The sequence below is a fragment of the Mya arenaria genome, chromosome 9 (assembly GCF_026914265.1).
Source record: "Mya arenaria isolate MELC-2E11 chromosome 9, ASM2691426v1".
Lineage (NCBI taxonomy): Eukaryota > Metazoa > Mollusca > Bivalvia > Myida > Myidae > Mya > Mya arenaria.
Genome location: NC_069130.1, coordinates 40921132 through 40948631, shown reverse-complemented (window position 1 = coordinate 40948631; position 27500 = coordinate 40921132). Strand labels below are relative to the sequence as shown.

Sequence of the window (27500 nt, the reverse complement as noted above, 5' to 3'; positions counted from 1 at the left end):
TGAGACTGGTTTAGTGGTCTAGATGTCTGCCTCTCACACATGAGGTTGTTGGTTTGAGCCCCACCAGGGTGAGACTGGTTGAGTGGTCTAGATGTCTGCCTCTCACACATGAGGTTGGTTTGAGCCCCACCAGGGTGAGACTGGTTTAGTGGTCTAGATGTCTGCCTCTCGTCCATGAGGTTGTTGGTTTGAGCCCCACCAGGGTGAGACTGGTTTAGTGGTCTAGATGTCTGCCTCTCACCCATGAGGTTGTTGGTTTGTGCCCCACCAGGGTGAGACTGGTTTAGTGGTCTAGATGTCTGCCTCTTGGCCATGAGGTTGTTGGTTTGAGCCCCACCAGGGTGAGACTGGTTTAGTGGTCAAGATGTCTGCCTCTCGTCCATGAGGTTGTTGGTTTGTGCCCCACCAGGGTGAGACTGGTTTAGTGGTCAAGATGTCTGCCTCCCACCCATGAGGTTGTTGGCTTGAGCCCCACCAGGGTGAGACTGGTTTAGTGGTCTAGATGTCTGCCTCTCACCCATGAGGTTGTTGGTTTGAGCCCCACCAGGGTGAGACTGGTTTAGTGGTCAAGATGTCTGCCTCTCACCCATGAGGTTGTTGGCTTGAGCCCCACCAGGGTGAGACTGGTTTAGTGGTCAAGATATCTGCCTCTCACCCATGAGGTTGTTGGCTTGAGCCCCACCAGGGTGAGACTGGTTAAGTGGTCTAGATATCTGCCTCTCACCAATGAGGTTGTTGGTTTGTGCCCCACCAGGGTGAGACTGGTTTAGTGGTCAAGATGTCTGCCTCTCACCAATGAGGTTGTTGGTTTGAGCCCCATCAGGATGAGACTGGTTTAGTGGTCAAGATATCTGCCTCTCACCCATAAGGTTGTTGGTTTGTGCCCCACCATGGTGAGACTGGTTTAGTGGTCAAGATGTCTGCCTCTCACCAATGAGGTTGTTGGTTTGAGCCCCACCAGGATGAGACTGGTTTAGTGGTCAAGATGTCTGCCTCTCATCAGTGAGGTTGTTGGTTTGAGCCCCACCAGGGTGAGACTGGTTTAGTGGTCTAGATGTCTGCCTCTCGTCCATGAGGTTGTTGGTTTGAGCCCCACCAGGGTGAGACTGGTTTAGTGGTCTAGATGTCTGCCTCTCGTTCAAGAGGTTGTTGGTTTGTGCCCCACCAGGGTGAGACTGGTTTAGTGGTCAAGATGTCTGCCTCTCGTCCATGAGGTTGTTGGTTTGAGCCCCACCAGGGTGAGACTGGTTTAGTGGTCTAGATGTCTGCCTCTCGTCCATGAGGTTGTTGGTTTGTGCCCCACCAGGGTGAGACTGGTTTAGTGGTCAAGATGTCTGCCTCTCACCCATGAGGTTGTTGGTTTGAGCCCCACCAGGATGAGACTGGTTTAGTGGTCAAGATGTCTGCCTCTCACCGATGAGTTTGTTGGTTTGAGCCCCACCAGGGTGAGACTGGTTTAGTGGTCAAGATATCTGCCTCTCACCCATGAGTTTGTTGGTTTGAGCCCCACCAGGGTGAGACTGGTTTAGTGGTCTAGATGTCTGCCTCTCACCCATGAGGTTGTTGGTTTGAGCCCCACCAGGGTGAGACTGGTTTAGTGGTCAAGATGTCTGCCTCTCACCAATGAGGTTGTTGGTTTGAGCCCCACCAGGATGAGACTGGTTTAGTGGTCAAGATGTCTGCCTCTCACCAATGAGGTTGTTGGTTTGAGCCCCACCAGGATGAGACTGGTTTAGTGGTCGAGATGTCTGCCTCTCACCAATGAGGTTGTTGGTTTTAGCCCCACCAGGATGAGACTGGTTTAGTGGTCAAGATGTCTGCCTCTCACCAATGAGGTTGTTGGTTTGAGCCCCACCAGGGTGAGACTGGTTTAGTGGTCTAGATGTCTGCCTCTCGTCCATGAGGTTGTTGGTTTGAGCCCCACCAGGGTGAGACTGGTTTAGTGGTCTAGATGTCTGCCTCTCACCCATGAGGTTGTTGGTTTGAGCCCCACCAGGGTGAGACTGGTTTAGTGGTCTAGATGTCTGCCTCTCGTCCATGAGGTTGTTGGTTTGAGCCCCACCAGGGTGAGACTGGTTTAGTGGTCTAGATGTCTGCCTCTCACCGATGAGGTTGTTGGTTTGAGCCCCACCAGGGTGAGACTGGTTTAGTGGTCTAGATGTCTGCCTCTCACCCATGAGGTTGTTGGTTTGAGCCCCACCAGGGTGAGACTGGTTTAGTGGTCAAGATGTCTGCCTCTCGTCCATGAGGTTGTTGGTTTGAGCCCCACCAGGATGAGACTGGTTTAGTGGTCTAGATGTCTGCCTCTCACCCATGAGGTTGTTGGTTTGAGCCCCACCAGGGTGAGACTGGTTTAGTGGTCTAGATGTCTGCCTCTCACCCATGAGGTTGTTGGTTTGAGCCCCACCAGGGTGAGACTGGTTTAGTGGTCTAGATGTCTGCCTCTCACCAAAGAAGTTGTTGGTTTGATCCCAAACAGGGTTGGTCTCAGGTCTTGTGATATAGATATCTATCCATCATGGCCCTCTTGTTTATATTCAGCTCCTTTTAAGGGGCTAGACACAAGGTGGTCCATAAATAGGCAAAAAACATTTTTTCTTCTAGAATTGTCAATATGAGCTTGTAGGAGGACTATAATACATCATTTTACATGATTAAAGTTATAAACACAAATATCATATTGCTGTCTCGTCTGTGTTTCCCTGCTTAAAAATAGGGAACAATGGTTTCCCAGTATAAATCATATCAGTTCATGTGTACAGATAAATATACCAACGCTATTTTTTAAGTTCCTGGAATTTATGTGGTAGACAACCCCAGTAAATTTTGAATCGGAAAAGCGCACAAAAAATGCAAAAGATGCATGTGTCGTAAGCAATGTGATACATCAGTAAGTAAGATTCAATTTGTTGTACGCAACAATGTCAATTTTATATAAGTTTTTGATAATTTTCTTTTTTTCTTGCATTTGTATCAACTGGTGTCTAGTCCCTTTAAGGAAAAAGGTTTAACGCATGATTGATTTTATATGAGCTACTAAATGATTATCTTGATTCGTAGACACAAGTTGTTTTATGATAACATAAAACTGTCTTTAATTAAAGGTGAAGTAAAAATATTTTGACATTTAGTTGCAAGATGTCAAGCAGGGTTAAATTCGGTTAAAGTCGGTTAATTCTACATTGACATTTTTTTCTTTGAAAGTTTTTTTGGAGCAGACATGGCTGTACAGTGCATCAATCACTTGCATTTAATTAAAGAATACCGTATATAACCATATAAACATGCCTTCCCTAATAGAATTGCATTTTGATCTTTTCAAGTCTTTTAATTACTATCATATTCCTGGACATTGCTTATCCTGGCTGATTTTTTTTTTATGTTAATGGTCAGGGTTTGGTTTTTGCGGATCTAATGGGTACAGGGATAAAAAATGTTTGTTATTTTATAGGATTTATTACACTATATGCTTTTGGTTGTTACTTCATTTATTTGTTGTAAGTATTAACACTTCAGTTTGCTTTAAATTTGGGGTAGGAGAGCCTTCAAAAGGGCTTCTAAAAAGCCAGTTTAACCCACATTGGGGGACTAAAGCGCCCCCAAAAACCCATTGCCAAAATGGTATCAGCCGTTCAGCTGCCAGGTCAATAACATCCCTGGAGGTGAATCCACTGCAGTTTTGAACACTGTGAGCTCACCTGCTGATGCCATAACCTGCTGATGTCATAGCCTGCTGACAGATTATTGGAAACCTGCTGACATCATAACATGCTGATGTCATAGCCTGCTGACAGATTATTGGAAACCTGCTGACATCATAACCTACAGATGTCATAAGCTACTGATGTCATAGCCTGCTGACAGATTATTGGCAACCTGCTGACATCATAACTTGCTGATGTCATAAGCTTCTGATGTCATAGCCTGCTGACAGGTTATTGGCAATCTGCAGACATCATAAGCTACTGATTTCATAGCCTGCTGACAGATTATTGGAAACCTGCTGACATCATAAGCTACAGATGTCATAGCCTGCTGACAGATTATTGGCAACCTGCTGACATCATAACTTGCTGATGTCATAAGCTACTGATGTCATAGCCTGCTGACAGGTTATTGGCAATCTGCTGACATCATAAGCTACTGATGTCATAAGCTAATGATGTCATAGCCTGCTGACAGATTATTGGCAACCTGCTGACATCATAACCTACAGATGTCATAAGCTACTGATGTCATAGCCTGCTGACAGGTTATTGGCAACCTGCTGACATCATAAGCTGCTGATGTCATAGCCTGCTGACAGGTTATTGGCAATCTGCTGACATCATAAGCTACTGATGTCATAGCCTGCTGACAGGTTATTGGCAACCTGCTGACGTTATAAGCTACTGATGTCATTGCCTGCAGACAGGTTATTGGCAACCTGCTGATATCATAAAATGCCAATGTCATATCCTGCTGATATCATAACCTGCTTATGTCATAATCTGCTGACATCCTAACCTGCTGATATCATTGCCTGCTGACAGGTTATTGGTAACCTGCTGACATCATAGCCTGCTTATGTCCTAACCTACTGATATCATATATAGCCTGTAATCATACTGGTAGGTCGCAGTAAACCAATATCATAAATAACAAGTTTTTGTTTCCTCTGTAAGGTTAGAATCCATCATCATTAATACCAGAAAAACTCAAATGGGTCAAATTTCATTAAGTTACAAAATATTTAGGTTTTAGTTATTTTGTTTGAATATTTGTTTACAGAGAGCTTTTTGATATAGGAATTATTTTATTTAAGTAACAAATTCATAAAAAAAATTTATCATAGTAAAATATTGTATTATAACCTCCCTTTAATATATCATATAATATAAGCGTCATAATCCTTATACAAGAAAATAAGATTAGCCCCCTGCAGTTTGATTTGTTAACTGAAAATGTATATAGGCTGTTCTGATTGTTTCAAATGCTTAGCTGTTGTTTGTTTCATTGTTTTAGATACTTTTTAGGAATAAAACAATGTGACAATAGAAAATCTCTGGACAAGAACATTTTCTCTAGGACACAAGCGAAAAAGAAAATCTTCTCTGGAGAAATAAATCTTAAGACTACTTCTCTGGACCCAAATCTACCTTTCTGGGCCCAAATTTACCTCTTTTGAGAAAAAAATCTGCCTCTCTGGAGAAACAAATCTACCTCTCTGGAGAAACAAGTCTTCCTCTCTGGAGAAACAAATCTACCTCTCCTTACCCAATTCTACCTCTCCTTACCCAATTCTACCTCTCTGGACCCAAATCTACCTCTCCCGAGAAACAAATCTACCTCTCTGAAGAAACAAATCTACCTCTCTGGACCCAAATCTACCTCTCTGGACCCAAATCTACCTCTCTGGAGAAACAAATCTACCTCTCTGAAGAAACAAATCTACCTCTCTGGACCCAAATCTACCTCTCTGGAGAAACAAATCTACCTCTCTGGACCCAAATCTACGCCTCTCGAAAAACAAATCTACCTCTCTGGACCCAAATCTACCTCTCTGGACCCTAATCTACGCCTCTCGAAAAACAAATCTACCTCTTTGGACCCAAATCTACCTCTCTGGACCCAAATCTACGCCTCTCAAAAAACAAATCTACCTCTTTGGACCCAAATCTACCACTCTGGAGAAACAAATCTACCTCTCTGGACCCAAATCTATCTCTCTGGAGGAAAAAATCTACCTCTCTTGACCCAAATCTACCTCTCTTGACTCAAATCTACCTCTCTGGACCAAAATCTACCTCTCTTGACCCAAATCTACCTCTCTGGTCCCAAATCTACCTTTCTGGTCCCAAATCTACCTTTCTGGACCCAAATCTACCTTTCTGGTCCCAAATCTACCTTTCTGGTCCCAAATCTACTTCACTGGAGAAACAAATCTACCTCTCTGGACCCAAATCTACCACTCTGGACCCAAATCTACCTCTCTGGACCCAAATTTACCTCTCTTGACTCAAATCTACCTCTCTGGACCCAAATCTACCTCTCTTGACTCAAATCTACCTCTCTGGACCCAAATCTACCTCTCTTGACTCAAATCTACCTCTCTGGACCCAAATCTACCTCTCTGGAGAAACAAATCTACCTCTCCTAACCCAAATCTACCTCTCTGGAGGAACAAATCTACCTCTCTGGACCCAAATCTACCTCTCTTGACTCAAATCTACCTCTCTGGACCCAAATCTACCTCTCTGGACCCAAATCTACCTCTCTTGACTCAAATCTACCTCTCTGGACCCAAATCTACCTCTCTGGAGAAACAAATCTACCTCACTTGACCCAAATCTACCTCTCAGGAGAAACAAATCTACCTATGTGGACCCAAATCTACCTCTCTGGAGAAACAAATCTACCTATGTGGACCCAAATCTACCTCTCTGGGGAAACAAATCTACCTCTCTGGCACAGTCAGAAGTTTACATGTCTGATTATGGTGTTAACCAAAAATGTATGGTAATCAATGCACAGATATATATTTTTTATCAATAAAGATTAAATTTAAAAAACAATCTAGATGTTATATTGTACAGTTATTAGTGTTCCGTGTGCGCTATTTTGGACAAACATGGTAGCACATCTTTATATGTAGGTCAATAACAATTGCCTTGTAAATTAAGTGAACTGCACTCCAACTTTTATATGACCTTTTTACTAATGTGCAAAAACATCTTAATGATATGTCTGCGCACGTTGTAAAACTAAATCATTTTTATGCAACTTTTGAGAAACTTTAGAATTTGATCCACAAATGCGTGAATTTTGGGTGATATGTGATCCCTCATTATTATGGATTCAATTGAAAGGATTTTGTGGGCAGAAAAAGAAAAAGTAAACATTTTACAGAAAATGAAATAATGAAATAAGTTTTTATGCCTTTAAAGAAGCAAATTCCTTACAAAGGATGCCAAATATGCATGTGTGTCACCTTGCGTAAAAAATCAGAATTAAGCTGTCAGATATTTTTATCTTTATTGAAAACATTGGTAACATCATGTGATAATGTAAATCAAACAATCATGTTACAGCCTTTTGTTGAATCACATAAGTAACACATTTCAAAATTTTTGACTTCAATGACAATATGTGAGTATATAATATCAATATTTGTTGAAGGGTAACGGTCATCAGTATCTTATTTTAAATCTCCTATAAAATTGCCAATTACTTTGTAATAAAAACCAGTAAAAAGTGTGTTTTCTAAAACATGAATGAGTCACATTAATTGTGGATCAGACTCCTTAAGAAACGGTTCAACATGTGATCAAAATGTAATTTATCCTGTAAAAAGTAATTGAACAATAAAATGTACAGAAAAATGTCCAGAGGGCAATTTAAAACTTAATGAAAGATCGGAGCTTTGGTAATATAAAATGAAAACTAGAAAATATGAGCTCTTAATATTGAAATGATAAGGTCACCAAACTTATTTTTTTGCTGTACACACATTTTTCTAAAACAAAATTATAAGTGAAATCATGTACTATTTACATCACGAAGGACAAATTTGTAGAATAATTTAATTAAAGATTCAAACTGGCCAATCAGGGCCAGGTATTTTATGCACTCCATTTTGGTTATTGGTGTATGTGACGGATAATTGGGCCATGGCATTATATTGAACTATCAACTTGTCTGAGTTTCAAACCATGAACAATAAAATTTAAGATTTGTGGGCGTGTGTAAATAACTTGTAAAATAGCAGGTGTTAAATCAGTGTTGCGCAAAAGTGACTATATATTAATTGCTTGAAGTTCATAAAGCAATTACATATATAAATTGCATGGTTACTTTTCATTGAAAAAAGTTAACATATCCACAAAGGTTTGAGAAAAGGTGAGCGATTAAGGCCTTTTTTTTTACTCTTGGGTATTTAAAATACAATTTTTCCAAGAGCACCATTAAGGCTCCAAAACGCTCACCTATCCACAAACAACTGTTGAAGCTTAGATGAAGACAGAATACTTTTAAGTAGGTACTATCCCTACTCCTAGCTTATATGACAAACAATTAACTTGAGTCCTTACAGGGCTTTTTCAGCAAAGATTTAGATCTTGGTCCCGTTGAAATAAAGATTGTGAAGGCTGAATTAAGTTAGTAAATTTCTAGGTGTAATGGCGATTTGGGCCTAAACTGACTGTTCCAATAAAAAAATGGTAAGAAAATTTATCTTGTAGACTCTGTCCGTAGCTTTGCCTTTGTCCTCGAACACTCTCATGCAGTGTAAGGTTTACAACTAAGATACAAAGTGAAACCTGGTTATTAGAATGATGAAAGTCGTTGTTTAGGCGGGCTGCCGGGCAGCGTCAAACTCACCTATGAAACTGAATCATTTCAGTAAGGGTTGACATATCTTGACCAAACTTGGTCTATAGGAAGAGTTTATGGATACCTTTCATGGAATTGCATTTGAGGTCCCTAGGGTTAAGGTCAAGGTCACTGTTGCTAAAAATATAAAAACAGTTGAAACTTAATAACTTCATATCTTGACCAAATGTGGTATAAAGGAAGAGTTTATGGAGACCTTTCATGGGATTGTGTTTGGGGTCCCTAGGGTCGAGGTCACTTTTACTAAAAATAGGAGAATGGTTGAAACTGAATAACTTGAGTCAAGGTTCACATATCTTGACCAAGCATGTAACATAGAAAGAGTTTATGGAGACCTTTCATGGGATTGCGATTAGGGCCCTAGGGTCAAGGTCACTGTTACTAAAAAGAGAAAAAAGGTTGAAACCGAATAACTTTAGTCACGGTTGACATATCTTGACAAATCAACTTAATTATAATTCTCACAAAACAGGCTGAAGTTCTAGTGTCAATCATTGAAAACCTGGTTTCATCGCATTGCTGCGTTTCTTGTTGATACATTACCTGGCCTCCTGCCTTTTTAATTTTTTGACATTTTTATATTTAAATGTTTTCTAATTGGAAAATTTCTTTGTAGAAGTTTCAAACTCATTTATTAAAAGTTGTGGAAGATTGCCATAAAATTAGAAACAAACACATCTTTTACAATTTTTGGAAAGAAACGTCTAAAAATTGGGGGAAAATATACGATGCCGAGAAGCCAAATTTCAGTCATAAAAGACGTAAAACAAAACAAAAAAATACATTCTTAAAGGTCAGTTGTTCTTCTGGTTTTAATGTCCATATCTCAATCAACCAGCTGATTGTCTTGCACATTTTTATAGTAAAAAACTGTTTAGCATGTAAATATTACAAAAAAAAATACCCAAACAAATAGTTTGATTAGCTTAATTCTGTTACAGGGGACTTAAGATGTTTTAAGAAATATTGGCCAGGTCTGCTGTCTACTATAATAAATTAATAAATGTAACTACCTATTGTCTGGAGACGATGCCACTTTCAATGAATCTCTGTGGGTAATATATATACTTAATGCCTTTACCAATATGGTACAGGTCTGCGTGCCCTAAGATCCAAGTTTACTTTTTATTTCAATATAAGAAATTACGACCAAAATACATCATTTTGAACTAGTAACTATAAACAAAAATATTTGTGGTGGGGGGAGGGGTGTGGGTCTCCCTAAGCTGCTTCCAATGATTGTCGGTGGGTAATTACTAGGCTTTGAACATATTGTACTGGTCTGAGATGAGGCTATTTTTACCGAGACAACTCAGGTATGCCCTGTCTGTGGTTAAGTACAATATATGAAACTTCCTGTCATCTGGAGACAGTACTGCTTTCAATGATTGTCTGTGGGTAGCACCAGGCTTTTGCAAAACCGTACAGGTCTGAGACAAGGCACTTTTTACTATGGAAATCTACTCATATTCCGATCTGTGGTCTAGTACAATATACGAAACCATCTCTTGTCTGGAGATGGTACTCCTCTCAAAATTCCTCTCTGGTTAATACCAGGCTATTAAAATATTATACCAGTCTGAGGCAAGGCACTTTTCACCAAGGCTACTCTGGTACCAGGTCTGCAATTTAGTACAGTCAGATTTACATCGTTCTTAATAAGCTTCCTTTTTGAAACAACAAGGGCATTGCCAATCGTCTGCTGCTAATACTTGGGCTTTACAATTGGAGAAAAGGCACTTTTTACTGTGCAAATCTACTAACATTCAAGATCTGTGATCTAGTACATCGTATGTTACTTTTGTCTGGGGACAATTCTGCTAACCATTATTACCAGCTCAGCTAATGCACCAGTCAATTGTAACCACGCCCCCCACCCCCTCACCCCAGGTCTGGGGAATAGCGGGGATTTTGGCTTACGGTCCAGCCAAGCCTGGGCAAAGTCCCCGCCCTGCAGGTATGAACTGTTCGTAACCCCCCCTCCAAATGCCCCCGCACCCAAGGGACTCTAGGTAAGGCTCATTCCCCACTATATTTGACTGGAAGACAAAACCACACAGCACTGCGGGGCCACCGGGAAGGTAAAAACAAGGCCCATTTCCCCTGCTATCCCCGGTTTACTCCCGGACCTGGTGGGTAAGGGCCGTGGTTACAATTGACTGGTGCATTATACTAGGGCTTTAACAATATTAAACAGGTCTGAGACAAGCCTTTTTTACCACAGCTACTCCTGTACCTCTGTGGTCTAGTACAATATATGTAACTACATGTAACTACCCATTGACTGGAGATGATTCTGCTATCCATTTATACCAGCTGCTATTATACTTAAGGGCTTGAAGAAAATTGTACTAGCCTGAGACAAGCCTTTTTTACCACAGCTACTCCTGTACCTACCTCTGTGGTCTAGTACAATATATGTAACTACCCATTGACTAGATATGATTCTGCTATCCATTAATACCAGCTGGTAATACTTAAGGGCTTTATTGTACTGGTCTGAGATATTTACCAAGGCTACTTGAGGACTGACAGGTCCTCGGTCCAGTACAATATAATAGGGTTATTAGTACAGCGTTTTGATCCGGGAGGTTGTATTCGACTGGAGTGGATTTTTGCAAATTTTGGTTTCACTCGGCTTGCGCCTCGTGAAATCCGAATCTGCAAACATCCACGAGAGTCGAATTCAACATTCCGGATCAAAAGGCAGTACTAATAACCCTTTATTATATATATTACTTATTAGATCACATGAAAGCCACATGCTTTCATCTTAAATATAATTTTAACGACGCACTATTTTGTTGGATGACGTCATTTTAACATCGCGCAACGATACTTGTTATGAAGTGACATCACAAGAGTGCAATACCCCAATTGGAATACAGACTACCGTATTTTGCGATATGTATTGCGTGTGGATTTATGATTGTTATATAATAAATGATACTTACTACCTTATGTCTTGAGATAAAGCCGCTTTCAATATTACTCTTTGGGTAATACTAAGGCTTATACAATATAGACCATGTCTGAGACATGACACGCCTTTTTACCAAGAAAACCTACTTCCATATAAAGTCTGTAGTCTAGTAACTACAGAAAAAACTTGCTATGTCAAACTCTGTTATCTCAATGTTCTGGTTATAATGTCCAACTTATCAAAAAAAAAGTTTAATTATACACTTTTTGGCATTTGGTTATATCGAATGTTCATTATTTTGATTTTCCCCCGAGGTCCCAGCGCCTTAGACATAGCAAGTTTTAACTGTACTTATATCACACCTCCAACATAAATGACGCAATGTCATATGTCCAGGACTGGTCACGAGATGACCCAATATATTTCCATATTGGGTCACCAAATTTTTTATACCCCCGACAATCAAAGTTTGAAGGGGGTATATTGGAGTCACCCTGTGGTCGGTCGGTCCTTCAGTCCGTTGGTTTGTCGGTCGGTCCGTTGCAATTTACAGAGTTATTGCCCTTTGTTACTTTTTTTGTCCGGAGTATAACTTGAAAAGTACTCGATGGAATTGATTGGAACTTCATACAATGGTAAAGAACAATGAGAGGAAGTGCAGTGTTCAAGAACCATAACTCTACTTTATCTAATTACTGAGTTATTGCCCTTTATTTGTTTTTTTTGCTGTCATTTTTTTTCCAGACATTAACTTGCAAACTACTTGATGGAATTTATTAAAACTTAATACAATGGTAAAGCACAATGAGTGGAAGTGCATTGCACAAGAACCATAACTCTATTTCAGCTAATTACAGAGTTACTGCCCTTTGTTACAATTTTCTTGTCCGAAGCATAACTTGAATACTATTGGATGGAATTTAATAAAACTTCATACAGTGATAGATCATAATGAGAGGGAGTGCAGTGTACAGGAACTGCAATTCTATTTCAGCTAATTACAGAGTTACTGCCCTTTGTTACTTTTTCTGGTCCGGAGCATAACTTGAAAACTATTGGATGGAATTTAATAAAACTTCATACAGTGATAGATCATAATGAGAGAAAGTGCAGTGTACAGGAACTGCAATTATATTTCAGCCAATTACAGAGTTACTGCCCTTTGTTACTTTTTCTTGTCCGGAGCATAACTTGAAAACTATTGGATGGAATTTAATAAAACTTCATACAGTGATAGATCATAATGAGAAGGAGTGCAGTGTACAGGAACTGCAATTCTATTTCAGCCAATTACAGAATTACTGCCCTTTGTTACTTTTCCTTGTCCTGAGCATAACTTGAAAATATTAGATGGAATTTAATAAAACGTCATACAGTGATAGATCATAATGAGAGGAAGTGCAGTGTACAGGAACTGCAATTTTATTTCAGCCAATTACAGAGTTACTGCCCTTTGTTACTTTTTCTTGTCCGGAGCATAACTTGAAAACTATTGGATGGAATTTAATAAAACTTCATACAGTGATAGATCATAATGAGAGAAAGTGCAGTGTACAGGAACTGCAATTCTTTTTCAGCCATTTACAGAGTTACTGCCCTTTGTTACTTTTTATTGTCTGGAGCATAACTTGAAAACTATTGGATGGAATTTAATAAAACTTCATACAGTGATAGATCATAATGAGAGGAGGTTTAATGTACAGGAACTGCAATTCTATTTCAGCTAATTACAGAGTTACTGCCCTTTGTTACTTATTTCTTGTCTGGAGCATAACTTGAAAACTATTGGATGGAATTTAATAAAACTTCATACAGTGATAGATCATAATGAGAGGAAGTTTAATGTACAGGAACTGCAATTCTATTTCAGCCAATTACAGAGTTACTGCCCTTTGTTACTTTTTATTGTCTGGAGCATAACTTGAAAACTATTGGATGGAATTTAATAAAACTTCATACAGTGATAGATCATAATGAGAGGGAGTGCAGTGTACAGGAACTGCAATTCTATTTCAGCTAATTACAGAGTTACTGCCCTTTGTTACTTTTTATTGTCTGGAGCATAACTTGAAAACTATTGGATGGAATTTAATAAAACTTCATACAGTGATAGATCATAATGAGAGGGAGTGCAGTGTACAGGAACTGCAATTCTATTTCAGCTAATTACAGAGTTACTGCCCTTTGTTACTTTTTCTGGTCCGGAGCATAACTTGAAAACTATTGGATGGAATTTAATAAAACTTCATACAGTGATAGATCATAATGAGAGAAAGTGCAGTGTACAGGAACTGCAATTCTATTTCAGCCAATTACAGAGTTACTGCCCTTTGTTACTTTTTCTTGTCCGGAGCATAACTTGAAAACTATTGGATGGAATTTAATAAAACTTCATACAGTGATAGATCATAATGAGAAGGAGTGCAGTGTACAGGAACTGCAATTCTATTTCAGCCAATTACAGAATTACTGCCCTTTGTTACTTTTCCTTGTCCTGAGCATAACTTGAAAATATTAGATGGAATTTAATAAAACGTCATACAGTGATAGATCATAATGAGAGGAAGTGCAGTGTACAGGAACTGCAATTTTATTTCAGCCAATTACAGAGTTACTGCCCTTTGTTACTTTTTCTTGTCCGGAGCATAACTTGAAAACTATTGGATGGAATTTAATAAAACTTCATACAGTGATAGATCATAATGAGAGAAAGTGCAGTGTACAGGAACTGCAATTCTATTTCAGCCAATTACAGAGTTACTGCCCTTTGTTACTTTTTCTTGTCTGGAGCATAACTTGAAAACTATTGGATGGAATTTAATAAAACTTCATACAGTGATAGATCATAATGAGAGGAAGTTTAATGTACAGGAACTGCAATTATATTTCAGCTAATTACAGAGTTACTGCCCTTTGTTACTTATTTCTTGTCCGGAGCATAACTTGAAAACTATTGGATGGAATGTAATAAAACTTTATACAATGGTACAGCACAATGAGAAGGAGTTCAGTGTACATGAATCATTACACTATTTTAGCAAATTACAGAGTTATTGCCTTTTTCTGTGTTTTTTTTGTCAAACTTTTGTCCGCACAGTAACTTGAAAACTACAAGATGGAATTTCATAAACTTTCATACAATGATAAATCATAATGAGAGGCGGCGTTCGGGGGTATTAATCACCTTCAGTGATAGCTCTAGTTTCATACTAAAATGGCGTCTATATTCCAATTCTGATGAATACTCCAATGAAAAAATGAAACATTTAAACATGTAAACAGGTTGACAACGTGATATATACGTTACTGGGTTAGTAGGTGACCTGATATGGGATAAATGGGGCGCAGGAAACCATATTCAGGTTCGCTCAAACCCGATATGGTTTCCTGCGCCCAGTATATCACATTTTGCGTCATCTACTAACCCCATATCTTTTAATATTGTCTGGAAAATATGCCACTTTCCATGAACGTCTGTGGTATATATGAGGCTTTTACAATATTGTACAGGTGTGAGACATGGCACTTTTTTACCATGAAAATCTACTCAGATACCAGGTGCGGTCTAGTAATATATACAAGTAACTTCCTGTTGTCTGAAGTTAATGTCAATTCAATGATTGTCTGCCGGAAAAACCACGCCTTAACAATATTGTACAGGTCTAGCTGAGACAAGCCACTTTTTTGGCCATGAAAATCTATTCAGGTACCAGATCTGTGGTCTAGTACAATAAATGTAATTTTTGTATTGTTTGGAGACAAAGTGACTTTCAATGATTGTCTGTGGGTAATCCATTATACAGGTCTGAGACAAGCGACTGCATCTGATGATGCTCTGTGGATACTACTAGGCTTTTACAATTTTGAACAAGTCTGAGGCAAGCCGCTTTTTACCATTTAGTTACTCTGGTACAGGCCTATATTTCCATACAATATATAAGCAACAACCTAGTGGTTAACTATTTTCTGATGTTCAACCATTGAATTGGGCGACAAAAATGATATATTGTGTGTTTGTAAGTTTATCTATACTCCCTGGCCCATTCAACGAGTGCTCCAATAAGATTGTTAGTCATTTTAGTTTTTATGGTTATATAGTGCACAGACAGAATGTAACCCTGGTTAGAGCTACCATGGTTCTTTAATATGCACTAACGTAAAGCACTGCCACACGGGATCCCGTTTAACATCCCTCCCAGAAGACGATTTTTTTTAGTTGTGCAGCAGGGAAACGAACCTGCGATCCCTGGATTGACAGTCAAGAAAATTACCACTAGACCACGGATTGGCCACATGCTCATAAAATTATAATGATCCAGGTCTGTGCGTTTTATACCTGGGGAATGGGTTTAACCATTTCAGAAACAGGTTTATTCCATTTCCATTACAAAGATTGACCATAGGGGTTACACCTTCATAAACTATTTCCTTTAAATACCATCTTTTCTTATTTAGATCAAATGTTATCTGTTTTACAAAAAATGTAAAGAAAGTGTTGATGTATTGTGGTGGAAATCGGAGAACTCAAAGAAAACCCACTTGTCTGGCTTGGTGACCACAAACCAAAGTCCTATTTCTTATTTGACTTCTATTAAATAAATATGTGCGAAAAGATTTCTATTACTCAACATTTTTTTTTTCATATTGTAATCCCTTAAAGGTGAAGAAGGCTACAGACAACTAAATTTTTGAAAAATCATTGTGGCAAACAATGTCGAAAAAAAAACCCACCTCAAATCTTGCATACTAAATACTTTCTATTTTTTACCTGAAACCTTTAATATTAATTTGCATTTATAATAATATTAAACTGTTGCAAGAGCCTCCGTACCAAAAAGTGCTTAATTTTAAATTTCTCCGTACCACAATATCCTTGGAGTATTTTTTTACCTTAAAGGGGCTTGACACCAGATGATCCATAAGGCCAGAGTTTTTTTATCTTTAGATTTACGGGAGATTTTTCAAAAAGTTGGGTAAGGAGGAGGAAATAAAAATAAAAATAAAATGCATAAAATGTCCCGAAGGAGAAATAAATAAAAATAAAACGGATTTTTCTCCGATTTTTTTTATTTTTTAAATCTTCTTATATCATGAAGACAAAACACACCATACTTGTGTCAGCTATTTCATAGGCTGAAAAAAGGGTGATAGATCACCATAAAGTTTCAAAAGCATAATTATAAGATCCTTTTAATGACTGAAAATATTGACCTCAACACTGTTGAGTTCAAGCGCTCATTAAAATTAATTGTATACATTTGTTCGAATGCATCTATGCATATGAGGTGCTTATATTATCAACCCATGGATTTTATGAAACATGTCAGTGTAATAAAGAAGTTTAAATGGCCATTTCTAACCTTTTGCCCACAGTATAAGCATAACCTTTCCATTGTGAAGTAATAAAACATTGAACCAAGTTTCAGACACGGTATAATAAGGAGGTCAAATGTGTTTTTAACGAAATAGTACCATGACAATTTACCGTGATGTGGTTTTGATATAGAAAAAATAACCAAAAAAAGTTGACGCCCTGATGGAAATTCCTCTTCACTTCAAAGTTTGACAGGGCTTACGGATACACAGACAGTCAAAATCTACATTTATGTACTTCACCAAAGAAAATTCGGGAGCATTATGATAAATTGACAAGTGTTATATGTTTCAAAAAACCAGGTCTAAGAACTGATTTTAGAAGCAGTCCTGATAAATATCCTAATTCCAGCTATGCCCGTTGGCAATAAGCAACGGATAAGTTTGACTTCTTGCACTGACTGCCAGATATCTTATGTTCAGATTTTTTCTGTTTTATCGGAAACACACACTATGTTATTATTACATCATTTTCAGTATTCTTTAGCGATTTAAATTCTAATTCATTATTAAACTAATTAACAACTACGAATATCACGATACCTTGTGTTTTTCTCTTCAAATATGTGATCGTGAAGTAGTGTGTTCAATGCTCCCCAGAGTCAAATTCAGAAAAAAATATCCATTTTGACTATGATGAACACGATATCATTTTGCAGTTTGTGTTTGTCAGAAGCTATACATTTTTGCACTGTAATCCAATTCATCCTTGTTAATATACGACGTGCGCCAACGACTTTTAATAGACAAAACAACCGAAGAATTTCTGTCTCCTTATTTTGACCGGAAGTTTCGCAATCATTTCACGAAACGCGAACAACATACTGAATCTATATAAAAAATTCACAATAAACACGCTTAAAGTTCTCCACGGTTTGATTTAAATAATGAAAAATAAACATCGGAACGTTTTTGTAGTAAAACATTTCTATATAGCTGCAGAAATTGCGAGAAATAAGGGGTATGACAAAAACTACTTTCACTTTTGACAGGACGTTGTTATGGTAACGGGTACCTGTTCTGTTTCCCCGCATATTTCCGACTGGTTTACGTGGTTTGTGCAGTAAAAAGACCTGTAATTAATGACAATTGGTACACCAGTTGGTTCTGGGATATGGGTTATAGAACACTAATTTTATTTTCTTCTTAACATTGGAGCAACGTTCGTCGGAAAAAATAAAAATAAAACTACGAAAATGAATTTTATTTTTATTTGGGTTTTGCAATATTTAGGTACGGCGCTCCCGTAAATCTAAAGATATAAAAACTCTGGCCTAAATTGGCAAAAACATTATTTCCTCAAAACAATTGTCAGAATTGTCATTGCAAGCTAGTAGGAGGCCTACAATACATTACATGGTTTAAGTAATGAATGCTCACCTGTGTTACCCTGATTAAAATAGCTCATAATGGATTCCCAGTTTAAATCATATCTGTTTTTGAGAACAGATAAATATACCGAACCTTTTTTTATACTTACTGGGGTTTACATATTAGACAACCCTATTCAATTTCGAATTGAAAAACATGCGTAAAAACTGTGAAAGATGCATGTGTTGTCAGTGATGTGATATATCAGTAAGTGATGTGATATATCAGTAAGTGATGTGATATATCAGTAAGTAAGATTCATTGCATTGTACACAATGATTTCAAATTTATGTAAGATTTTGACAAAAAACAACAACTTCCAATTGTATCATCTGGTGTCTAGCCCCTTTAAAAGAACCTGAATACCCCATACAAATGGGTGTGTGGGGGCAGGGGAGTTGTCACCCTTGTCATACCTCATTTTTAACAATAGTTTGTTCAAATGTCACTTTTCATTAGTGAGAACAAAATCATTAAACATTGCACTTGCATCGTAAAATGTAAATACTGCACATAATGGTAGATATTAATGAAGGATTTAATCACAATCTATAAAAAGCTTGTCAATAATTACTGAATGAATGATTATACTCCATTGTAAAGGTAATTCTGGTTGACGGAAATTTTTTATTGGTAATGATTATAAAGAATAGTTACATCTAAGGCCTAAAAGAAATAACCCTGACTGCCAAATTCGTTTTCAACTAGCACTTTTTATTCTCAAAATAAAAAAAATTAGTTTATTTCATGAGGAGAAAGTCAATTTATAAAAACATATTATGAGATAGTTCTCTCATGGAACTATTATTCCCATGATAAATACCCTTATAAATTTCATGCCATTTGATACAAATATAATCAGAGAACATGAATGATTATCGTTTGAAAAAAAAAAATGAAAACAAAGTACCCCGGTAATAAACGTTATATATATATATATATATATAAAATAAACGTTAGTTTATACAAATTCCTTTTAGCTCAATTAAGTGAAAAAGACGAAAAATCACGTGTTATAGAATCACCCTTGAGTCTGTTTTCTGGGTTACTAGACCCCAGTACTGGTGTCCATTTTGAGGGGCCATGAGAAAGTACCCCTGGTGGGGATCGAACCCACAACCTCTTGAGTGAGAGGCAGACACCTATACAACAAGACCACACTCACCCATAAAAATGAATAAAATAAAGATTCATGCTACAACCTCAGTGTTTAGAAAATGGGTCTAGAAACAGACCAAAAAATGTTCTTGGCCTTGGCAACAATTGTGTTTTTTAACTTAAGATAGATAATCCAACTGATCTCAATGATAATAAACAAAATGCGGAGATTTAATGATAGCTATCAATAACTGACTCTTAAATTATTCAATATATTCACATGAAACTTAATAAATATATTGCTACTGAGTTTCTCGATACAATGCCAACATATTAAATAAGGCCCATAACTCTGCCTTTAATATTATAATTATTCAATATATTCACATGAAACTTAGTAAATATGTTAATTGCTACTGATTGTCTGGAGAGAATGCCAACATATTAAATAAGGCCCACAACTCTGGCTTAAACAATATAACAATTTAATATATTCACATGAAACTTAGTAAGTATGTTGGTACTGATTGTCTGGAGAGAATGCCAACATATTAAATAAGGCCCACAACTCTGGCTTAAACAATATAACAATTTCATATATTCACATGAAACTTAGTAAATATGTTGCTACTGATTGTCTGGAGAGAATGCCAACATATTAAATAAGGCCCACAACTCTGGCTTAAACAATATAACAATTTAATATATTCACATGAAACTTAGTAAGTATGTTGCTACTGATTGTCTGGAGAGAATGCCAACATATTAAATAAGGCCCACAACTCTGGCTTAAACAATATAACAATTTCATATATTCACATGAAACTTAGTAAATATGTTGCTACTGATTGTCTGGAGAGAATGCCAACATATTAAATAAGGCCCACAACTCTGGCTTAAACAATATAACAATTTAATATATTCACATGAAACTTAGTAAGTATGTTGCTACTGATTGTCTGGAGAGAATGCCAACATATTAAATAAGGCCCATAACTCTGGCTAAAACAATATAACAATTTAATATATGCACATGAAACTTTGTAAATATGTTGCTACTGATTGTCTGGAGAGAATGCCAACATATTAAATAAGGCCCATAACTCTGGCTAAAACAATATAACAATTTAATATATGCACATGAAACTTTGTAAATATGTTGCTACTGATTGTCTGGAGAGAATGACAACATATTAAATAAGGCCCATAACTTTGGCTTAAACAATATAACAATTTAATATATTCACATGAAACTTAGTAAATATGTTGCTACCGATTGTCTGGAGAGAATGCCAACATATTAAATAAGGCCCATAACTCTGGCTTAAACAATATAACAATTTAATATATTCACACGAAACTTAGTAAATATGTTAATTGCTAGTGATTGTCTGGAGAGAATGCCAACATATTAAATAAGGCCCATAAATCTGGCTTAAATAATTTCATTGTTGACTTGTTGCCCATTTTCCACTGAAAAGCAGACATGTGGCAGTCTTCATGTTTGGTATGCAGTATTCAAGGGGTTTAAATTTTTATTTGGTACTCATGAGAGTCAGGTTACACGCTCATAGCAGTTAAAGAGTGATCCAAAACAGGTTATGGAAAAGCTCTGCTTTCACACTTAATGACCATTTTATAGAGACTAAAATGTAGAAATAGAGGCATAGTTTGGCTAAATATAATGTGAAGGCCCATTTTTGTCACAAACTTGTTTTGAGCTGGATTTTTAGAGTTGTATTTTGGTGAAGATTTCCTACTAGTAATTATATTTACAAGTACACAGATTTCCATACATTTTACTTTAGAACCTTAAAATGTATATGTCTGGCATTTTTTTATTTTCTCTTTTTGGAAAAGGAAGTGTAAGCCGCAGCCTACATGGCCTATAGGCCAGTTAATTATACTTGAAATTAGACAGTATATAAATATTTTTTTATAGCGATTACAAATAAATCAACCAATTAAATGTATGAAACATACAGAAATATGTTTAGAATAAATCATTTTGGCACGTTTTTGAATAAGCCGCAGGCGACAGGTTGTAACATTGAGTTTGGCGGTCTTTTCCTGTCTGCTTCGTTTATGCCACGCAGTGAATGTAACATGCCTTGACATGTGATTTTTGTGAAGATGCATACGGCCTAGTCAGTTGACATTTTGAAAGATGCACGGCTTTTTATTACATTTTTGTCTGTCTAAGTGAAGCATGTTTTTAAATCTGCATTAAGAATAACATTATTTATGCAAAAACCTGCCTTAAAAATTGCATGAGATGAGCACTTTCTTATAAATCAGTATTTTAATGCCAGACACATTTGCATAAAAATCCCACTAGGTGTGCATCTTAAACATTTTCACTTCTCAACTTCTTTTGTGCGAAAAATATCGTCTGTAAGTCGATATCGTTGCACAATGCATTTTATTATTCTCCATTGAAAAAACACATTTTGTCGTCTGCTGGAAAAATAGTCTGCCTCTCTTAGATGCTTGCACATGCAGGGTTTTGTTGGAGAAAAAAAAAAGTCGTCTGCTGCAACTAACTGTCGTCTGCTTATGCAGCAGATGCAGCTTTCTGCAGAAAAAAATAGAATTGGAACCACGCCAAATTATGTAATTTGTACAATGTAAAAAACCTTTCTTTTTCTGCAATATGCAATTTAACGCAGCCTGTGTTTTATTTGCGTTGTATTTACGACCAAGCTAAATTTATACCAAGCCATTTAGCTTGAAAGTAATGTGCATAAAAAACCTGATGCATAAAAAAAGTTATGCATGCATTAAAAATCGCATGCTATACCCTCCCTGTCTGCTTTTTAAATATTCAAGCCAGCTAGTATAGATGTTAAAAGCTGAAAATGCAGTCTCACAGATTACAGATCTATAAAAAAAATCGACATTATTTATTTATGCAGTGAATTTGCTGTGCACAAAAATGCTCAGGTGAAAGACAGTCAGAATTCATTTATAAAAAAACATTAAGTGGATTTATATGTGAAGACTTGATCCAGATTTTGTAAGTTTTAAACTATGATTTTTTTTAGGGGAGGAAGTTAATTTATCTTTTATAAAGGCATGTTCATTAAAAAATATATTAAAGTTCTTATGTTGATATATCTTATTTTAAAGCTGAGCTCAATCTATAGTCAGCATGGTGATATAAGTAATTATGTATGTACATATTATATTAATCTATAGATAATGTATAATTTAAGAGAAGATTATATTCTTTGTAATGTTTACATTTTCTTAAAACACTGATTGATTTAAAAGACACCTCAACACTAAGGTCAATAGAAAAAAGGTTCACATGAGTTTAGAATGTTTGATTTAAGTTTAAAGCTTAAATTTTGAACAGGGTTTAAATAACCCTGTGAAAAAAGCATTGAGCCATAATATGGCAAAGGGATTATTTAAAGATGATTTTAATGAGGTTTATTTGATGATGAGAGTGTAAATCATATTATACCCATCTTAAGTTTTTCAGATATTTAAGGAAATTGAAACACCGTAGCAGCCGCCCCCCCACACCCTCCCCCGCCCCCGCAGGACCCCTCTTCTCGACACCCCACCCGCCTGTCCCCTAAGACCCCCCTCCAGACACCCCACCCGCCTGCCCCCTAAGACACCCCTCCTGACACCCCACCCACCTGCCCCCTAAGACACCCCTCCTGACACCCCACCCACCACCCCACCCACCTTCCCCCAGGACCCCCCTCCAGACATCCCTGACTCCCACTCCAGACACCCCACCCACCTGCCTCCTAAGACCCCTCCTCCAGACACCCCCACCAATTAAGACCCCACCCACCTCGAGACACCCCGACCCCCACCCTTGCATATCTACTACTCCCTTCAATTTTTAAACAAATCCTACTTAATGAATAATATTTTTCTATTTTGAATAATGCCAAATTAAGTCTCTTCTACCACTCTCTTGAGTCTGTGGAAATTCTTCTTAAAAAGGCCCTGAATAACACATACCAGAAAGAGGCGGGGCGGAGTACGCCCCCAATTATAAACATTTTTATAATCTTCAAAGACAATTACCCCATATTCCTTGTTTAAATGAGTTTTGGGCAATGTCTAACAATTTTATAGATAAAACTTTTTTTCATTAAGCTTCACATCTAAAGAGTGAAATTAGTCCATGCAAATATACATGAGTTTGCAGCAGTAGTATAATTATAATCATCCATTATTTTCTTCTGGGTAAAAACATTTATAAAAAACCTAAATGAGAAAATCCACCTGTTTCATTTGTAATATCACATTCTTGAAAATGAAACTACAGCACAAGCAAAGCAAATACAGATCTATAATCAATAACCTAAAGTAAGGTTAACATTCAATATAGGTTTTGATACCTTATTGGCATGAACCCATTGCTATGATACAAGACTCAATTTTCTAAAGACCCTTGATTCCTTTACTCAATAACCTGTTAACCAATATTAAAACTGCACTCTCACAGATTGAACGTTTTGACAACTTTTTTACTTTTTGTCATGCTACGAGCCAATTTTTGCAAAAATCCATGAAAACCAGGTATATAAGACAGATGACAAAAACAGTTCAGATATGTATGTTTTAAGCATTTTTCTTAAACTGTTAGTTGCAGTTTAAGCCATAAAACATTAATTTTCGAATGTAAATATCAAAATCTACGATCTGATTTTTTGTCAGCAATCTTGTATCATTGGTTTGCAGATATTCATGCCACTTTCCCAGACAAAAAAATAAAGACGTTGTAAAAATGGTATATCTGTAAGAGTGCAGCTTTAAACAACTAATAACCCTATATACCTATACTCAATAACCTATCAACCCTAAATTCCTTCACTCTATTACCTATTAACCCTATATACATATATTAAATCACTTATATACCCTGTATACCTATACCCAACAACCTATTAACCTATACTAAATGACTTAAAAGCTTATCCAAAATAGCCGGTTAGCCTATACTACACTGTAAACCATTAGCCTATTCTAAATAACCTTTAGACCTAGATACTCTTCAACCTATTAGACTATATTCAATAGCCTATACCTAATGGCCTATTAGCATGAAATTATACGCAATGACCTACATGACTATTCTCAATGACCTATTCACCTATACCCAATGACCTATTAACCTATACTCAATGACCTATTGACCTATACTCAATGACCTATTAACCTATACTCAATGACCTATTCACCTGTACTCAATGACCTATTAACCTATACTCAATGACCTATTAACCTATACTCAATGACCTATTAGCCTATACTCCATTATCTATTAGCCTATACTCAATGACCTATTAACCTATCATCCATGACCTATTTATTTATATTCCATGACCTACTAGGCTATACTCGATTACCTATTGACCATACTCAATGAACTATTAGTCTAGACTCAATGATTTATTAGTCTATACTTATTGACCTATCAGCATTTACTTAATGACTTATTTAGCTACGCACAATGACCTTTAAGCCTATTCTCAATTACCTATTGACCTACACTCAATGACCTATTGGCCTATACTCAATAAACTATTAGCTTATACTCATTGACCTATTAGCCTATACTCAATGACCTATTAGCCTATACTCAATGACCTATTAGCCTATACTCAATGACCTATTAGCCTATTATCCATGGCCTATTAGCCTATACTCAATGACCCATTAGCCTTTACTCAATAACCTATTAGCCTTTACTCAATGACCTATTAGCCTATAATTAATGACCTTTTAGCCTATACTCAATGACCTATCAGCCTATACTCAATGACCTATTAGCCTATACTCAATGACCTATTAGCCTATACTCATTGACCTATTAGCCTATAATAAATGACCCATTAGCCTTTACTCAATAACCTAGTAACCTTTACTCAATGACCTATTAGCCTATAATTAATGACCTTTTAGCCTATACTCAATGACCTATCAGCCTATACTCAATGACCTATAAGCCTATACTCAATGACCTATTAGCCTATACTCATTGACCTATTAGCCTATAATAAATGACCTATTAGCCTATACTCAATGACCTATTAGCCTATACTCAATGACCTATTAGCCTATACTCAATGACATATCAACCTATACTCAATGACCTACTCATCTATACTCAATGACCTATTAGCCTATAATTAATGACCTATTAACCTTAACTCAATGACCTATCAGCCTTTACACAATGACCTATTAGCCTATACTCAATGATCTATTAACCTTTACTCAATGACCTATTAGCCTATACTCAATGACCTATTAACCTATACTCAATGACCTATTAGCCTATACTCAATGACCTATTAACCTATACTCAATGACCTATTAACATATACTCAATGACCTATAAATCTATACTCAATGACCTATTAGCCTTTACTCAAATACCTATTAGCCGATACTCAATGACCTATTAGCCTATACTCAATGACCTATTAACCTATACTCAATGACCTATTAGCCTATACTCAATGACCTATTAACCTATACTCAATGACCTATTAGCCTATTATCCATGGCCTATTAGCCTATACTCAATGACCTATAAATCTATACTCAATGACCTATAAGCCTATACTCAATGACCTATTAGCCTATACTCAATGACCTATTAGCCTATACTCAATGACATATCAACCTATACTCAATGACCTACTCATCTATACTCAATGACCTATTAGCCTATAATTAATGACCTATTAACCTTAACTCAATGACCTATCAGCCTTTACACAATGACCTATTAGCCTATACTCAATGATCTATTAACCTTTACTCAATGACCTATTAGCCTATACTCAATGACCTATTAACCTATACTCAATGACCTATTAGCCTATACTCAATGACCTATTAACCTATACTCAATGACCTATTAACATATACTCAATGACCTATAAATCTATACTCAATGACCTATTAGCCTTTACTCAAATACCTATTAGCCGATACTCAATGACCTATTAGCCTATACTCAATGACCTATTAGCCTATACTCAATGACCTATTAACCTATACTCAATGACCTATTAGCCTATTATCCATGGCCTATTAGCCTATACTCAATGACCTATAAATCTATACTCAATGACCTATTAGCCTTTACTCAAATACCTATTAACCTTTACTCAATGACCTATTAGCCTATACTCAATGACCTATTAACCTATACTCAATGACCTATTAGCCTATACTCAATGACCTATTAACCTATACTCAATGACCTATTAACATATACTCAATGACCTATAAATCTATACTCAATGACCTATTCACCTTAACTCAATGACCTATTAGCCTTAATACTCAAATACCTATTAGCCGATACTCAATGACCTATTAACCTATACTCAATGACCTATTAGCCTATACTCAATGACCTATTCACCTTAACTCAATGACCTATTAGCCTTAATACTCAAATACCTATTAGCCGATACTCAATGACCTATTAACCTATACTCAATGACCTATTAGCCTATACTTAATGACCTATTCACCTTAACTCAATGACCTATCAGCCTTTACACAATGACCTATTAGCCTATACTCAATGATCTATTAACCTTTACTCAATGACCTATTAGCCTATACTCAATGACCTATTAACCTATACTCAATGACCTATAAATCTATACTCAATGACCTATTAGCCTATACTCAATGACCTATAAATCTATACTCAATGACCTATTAACCTATACTCAATGACCTATTAGCCTATACTTAATGACCTATTCACCTTAACTCAATGACCTATCAGCCTTTACACAATGACCTATTAGCCTATACTCAATGATCTATTAACCTTTACTCAATGACCTATTAGCCTATACTCAATGACCTATTAACCTATACTCAATGACCTATTAGCCTATACTCAATGACCTATTAACCTATACTCAATGACCTATTAACATATACTCAATGACCTATTAATCTATACTCAATGACCTATTAGCCTTTACTCAATGACCTATTAGCCTTAATACTCAAATACCTATTAGCCGATACTCAATGACCTATTAGCCTATACTTAATGACCTATTCACCTTTACTCAATGACCTATTAGCCTTAATACTCAAATACCTATTAGCCTATACTCAATGACCTATTAGCCTATACTTAATGACCTATTCACCTTTACTCAATGACCTATTAGCCTTTACTCACTGACATATTAGCCTATACTCAATAACTTATTAGCCTTAATACTCAAATACCTATTAGCCTATACTCAATGACCTATTCACCTTTACTCAATGACCTATTAGCCTTTACTCACTGATCTAATGACCTAAACTCAATGACCTATTAGCCTTTACTCAATGACCTATTTAC

At 36.7% G+C, this 27500-nt stretch overlaps 1 protein-coding gene across 2 annotated transcripts in view; it reads left to right on the top strand.

Moving 5' to 3' along the window:
• The first annotated feature begins 21986 nt into the window (after nucleotides 1–21986).
• LOC128245671 (uncharacterized) overlaps nucleotides 21987–27500 on the top strand; it is a 130453-nt gene continuing 124939 nt past the window's right edge. For both annotated transcript variants that reach the window (XM_052963883.1, XM_052963886.1), the window contains exon 1: nucleotides 21987–22151. The gene's annotated coding sequence lies outside the window, so the exon portion shown is untranslated. The remainder of the gene's footprint in view (nucleotides 22152–27500) is intronic.